This window comes from Mytilus californianus, unplaced genomic scaffold (genome assembly GCF_021869535.1).
Source record: "Mytilus californianus isolate M0D057914Y unplaced genomic scaffold, xbMytCali1.0.p SCAF_10, whole genome shotgun sequence".
NCBI lineage: Eukaryota > Metazoa > Mollusca > Bivalvia > Mytilida > Mytilidae > Mytilus > Mytilus californianus.
This window is the reverse complement of record NW_026262582.1, coordinates 12609771-12614959: the sequence shown is the minus strand read 5'-3', so window position 1 is coordinate 12614959 and position 5189 is coordinate 12609771.

The window sequence follows — 5189 nt, the reverse complement described above, 5'->3', positions numbered from 1 at the left end:
AAGACGTGTAATCAGTTACATCCGAATCAAAGCATAGGACTTGACTTAAGACAATTTCGCAGAACAACATTGAGACGCGCGTTTGGTCTGCACAAGTATGATCAATTGAGCTAAAATCAATATGCTAGCAACTAAATCGTTTTTTTGTCTTTTTTATTACGACTTATTATTGACGTACTTTGTCATTTGTTGTAGTCTTGTTTTAATTTCTTTTATAAGAGATCATTTACCTGTTTTAATTATCATATAGACATCCTTTACCAATTTTATAGTTTTCTGTAGTAGTTTTCCATGTTGTTTGTAATCATATGATGAACTTTCAAATATATAACATTGTATAAATAGGTGTATCATTACTTTTTGTGTCGTGCATGTTCGTTTTGGTATAAGAATGAACTGTTTATTATAGATTGAAACTTATCAACTTTACCCTAGAAACACATTGTTGCTGGCTTGGTTAATTCAAAAACATAAAAAAGATATGCAAATGAGAAGGAAATATAGGATAATGCATTGCTCTATTTAACAATGAAACCGAAACTAATACATAAATTGATATCAAAAGGAAATAAACAATAAAAACACTCGTAGTTGGATTTTGATTACAATAGTTTCCGCTTCATTTGAAGTTTATATTAACAGGAAAACCCAAATTCCGTCTTGTTTCTATCAATATTGTAGAGTGAAACAGTACAAGAACATTATGTCAAAATACTAGTATGGTAAAAAAGTATAACAAAAATACTGAACTTTAAGTCAAATGTATGATTATCAAAAATATAATGACTTCTTGTGTATACTACTAGAAACAGTACCACTTTTACTGCATCACAATATGATTCAATTCAGATCTTTCTCTTTGTTCCTTTAGATTTGCTTGTCGCTTTCGTACGATTTCAAGACGTCAAAGAAGGGGTCATATGCGGTTGACCATTATGCAAATTTATAATAAGATAATCATTTCCAGAGACACACTTTCCCCCCGCAAACTTCTAATCTTGTTGCCAGGAGTGGGCAAGTGTGTCATATGATAGAGATAGTCAAACTGGGATGTTTGTGCACATACAACAGGTACAATGTTGTCTTTTTTTTTCTTTTTTATACATTCGTTTTACTGGAGGAGTCAAGTTTTGGTAGTTGGAGTGGTCTGTTGTCATGTCCAATAGTTTTTGGTTATTCCGATTATCCGTTTCGTGTAATATATATATATATATATATATATATGATATCTATAGCTTGTGTTTTCTCGAAAACACCTTGTAAATGCCTTATGATGGCAACGGTTTGTAATTTTCTGATATAAAATGCCTTATGGTTTAAGTATAAAGATATATTCATTGGCTACGCATAGCCTGCATCTTGCAGAGATTTCAAAAGATTCTAAACGTTATACCTTTGTACATAAAGCTGATTATATCGTAGAAATTACCTTAAAGATACATCACAAATGGAACTTCCTGTTCAATCAAACAAACCTATTTATATACTTCAATGTTTGTTCCACAATAAACAAACGTCCTCACTTTGAGTGGAGAAACGTATTAAAACAGCAAAAAAACTATCATGTTGTGTTTTTTTTCTTGTTATTGACTTTTAAATATCGATACGTTTACAAGAAGTGAAAAATTCCCGTGAATGCCATGTCGAAATTCATCCGCATATCAACCCAACACAAAAGTACGAGTGAACTTGGTCGTCCACCACATGCAAATTGTGCAAATAATGAAAACTAAATAAGGTAACTTCATTTTCAGCTAGTTCCGAGAAAATAAAAGGTTATCAACTACATCGAAACACAATTGTCTTTGCCAACCGTAACTAGCCATCGTCTAATTTATTTTTGCCGTTTTGAGCGTCTTTGTGATTATAAAAACATTTAGATTAACTTTGTACATCAGGAACAGCAATACAAATTCTAATTGTCTCCTTTTGTAAAATTTTCTTTAATGATATGATGACAGTTACCAAATTTGAAATACTTCCCCGGCATTCATATTTTAAAAAAGAAGAATCTATCAAGATTTTGACTCTATCACAAGACTCACTGGTTAATTTTCACAACAAGTCCGATCAATTATTTTCGACAGTCATTTACATTTCAGTATACCTTATATTTAGTTTTTTTTGTACATTTTTTTGTCAAAAAGCAGTAACTGTTGCTAGTGATCATTTAAAAAGAAAAAAAATATATTTTTTTATAGGGTTTGCGTATTTTTTCTATATAAAATTTTAAAAATTGCCAGCGTTAAAATATAAAGAGCTTCTCATTCCATTTATTGAGATTAAAGATTTGGAATACAATGAAGTCAATGGAATGTAAAATTACAGTAAAAACTGTAAATTCGGATGGAAGAGACACTCCTATTAAAAGGAACTTTTTATGAAGAGATTTTTTAGATAGTTTTTTTTTGACACACCAGAAAGACACGAAAGATGGGAGAACCTAAAAAAATGAGCCAAATACCACAGGTTTTTTTTCTCAAAAAAAACTTTTGTTAAGATATATCACCTCATTATAATTTAATGTGAGGAATTTTATACATTTTTTCAATAGGTCATAGTAAGCTTATTTTATTACCCTGATTTGTACATACTTGGACTATAGACCCTTTTACATCGATTTCAAACTTTTACCTTGCTAGAAACAATGTTTTATATCAAAATGAAAAAAAGAAGATGTTGTATAGCTGAAATTTAAAGAATCAAGAATTAGGAATTGATACTATAAGTCAGTAGAGCAGTAGTTAAGGAACAAAATAAGCTAAAAAATATTGATAAGTTATGGAACTCTTGTTTTGAGATATTTTATTTTTTTTCAATGGCGGGAAAAGGCTGACCCGGACTTTTACCTTTTATTTAGCATTGGCATTATTTGGGTCTCAAATCGTGAGAAAAAAATCTAGAATCTGCCTAAATTTTGATTTTGGCAATGGCCTTTTTATAAACTATTAAAGTCTTCTAAGAAATGAAAAGTTGGTGATATGGGGCAAAATATTTTGCTCTGTGTCGTAGGACAAAACCCAAGGAGTCTGAACATTTGATAAAAATTCATAAACCTGACTCAAGTAAACAGTGTCACAATATTTTGTAATACCTCTTTCACTGCGGACAAAATTTTGGTTAATCTAACAGACAAAGCCTTTGTAAAATATCAGTGGCGGATCCAGAACTTTTCATAAGGGGGGCCCGCTGACTGACCTAAGGGGGGGGGGGGGCTCCAGTCATGCTTCAGTGATTCCCTATATAATCAACCAAAGTTTTCCCACGAAGGGAGGGCCGGGAACCCCAGCATCCCCCCCCCCCCCCCTCCCCTGGATCCGCCTATGAATATGCACATGAGTCGGCAATGTACCGATGTTTGTACGGAACTTTCTGAAGTTTAGGTATCCAATACAACATAATAAGTCCTCAGATCTGTTGTTAATTGGAATATTCAATGAGGCCATGAAGAACTTGTGGTTTGCAAAGATCTCACCCTTTTCAAATGTTACGTTTCTGAGCGTGGGATTGTCCAAGTGTTCATTTATTCCTAGTTCTTTGATGAGACACTCATAGTAATAGGATTTACATACAGGAACAACAACATGTTTGCCGTGAAGAATCTTCAGAAATTTCACTGCCTCTTTGTCTCTTAGTACGAACTTGGGCCGTATTTTTCAATTTTGGTCTGAATTGGTCTGAATTATATGAACAATAAGTTAATAAGTCATTTTCAGTATTTCTGTCAATTTTCAGACTTATCCATTGTAGTTTATTCGGTACTGTTGAGATTATTCACTTACTGTAATTTAAGATCTGTTCGCACTATGTTTAGATTTTTCAGTAATTGGTATTTGCCTAAACACATCAATATCATACTAAATTGTCGGAAAAGCTATTGAACAGTACTGAATTGCCCGCAAGCCAATTTTCTGAACAGTACTGAATTAACCGCAGTGGTTAAGTATGGAAATTAACTGAAAGACTGAACATAACTGAATAATTCATTGATCAGACTTTTCATATGATGCCAAGATCGAAATGACCGTTTTAGACTTATATTCATTTACTTGTGCCAACTGGTTAGTTCGATTTCAGCAAGTAACATTGTTTAAATTGAAAACCAATGTCGACCCTTAACGCATCATACAAGTTTTGAAATGTGCGTCTGTTTGTTGCCTTGTGTATCCAACATCACTTTTTCTACAATTCTGTTCATGACCATATATGAACGCATTGACGATGGACATTGGAAATATACAAAAACCTTGGCATTTTTCAATATGACTTGACTGAAGACCACCTGTATAGTTTGATTTGTCAGATTTGTATTTCAATGATGAATTCCACATTTTGAAAATGATAAAAATCCTTCTCGTCTGCTTTTATCTTTATGCCACCAAGTTTTGCAGCGCATTTAAGGGCAAAAGAATAGAAAGAATTCAAACAAATAATAACTGTCTTGTAGAGACTATTGATTGCAAAATCTGTGCCATGTTATCTCAAACTTTGACAGGATGCAATTTTTCCAATAATAAACTTTGAAGTTCTATTTCGGAATACCTAACTTGTCGAAGTCAAACGTACGAAATGATTTGCTGGGTGCATAACTTTAATCGTAAAGATATGGTAACACCAGTAATTATGTATGCAGTACAGTGTTTTCAATGTATATCTTTCAATTTTATTCGTCCTATTTAGGATTGATCTTTCGCTGTATTGTACGACACTTAAATACAGTTCAAATGGATCTCATAAGAACAAATTAACGGATTCAAGTTCAATCTGTTTTATCTTGCTTATCTTAAAACAACAGCCGTCGAATATCACGCATTTATTTTAAACATACTTATACTCTACAAAACGTCCAATTTGAAAGTAATTCATCTACACGTAGTCTTCAAATCGTATATTTTTACAATAGATGGATGCTTATTTGATATATATTCATATGCAGGGATAAACATACCTGTCAGTTGATAAAAAATGTCGTTGTGTATACGACAAATGTTAATGCGATAGTTGAACGGCTTGAAAATAGTGCAGTTTCAATCACACATTAAAAGTTTGTAAATATTTTGAGAAACTAACTGCTTGTACTCCTAGTTGAAGTTACGAATCGAAGGATTAATTATTCACTATCGGTGTTATCAAAAAAGACATAAATAATAAGTATACAAAAATATTAACCATACGTTCACATACGGTGT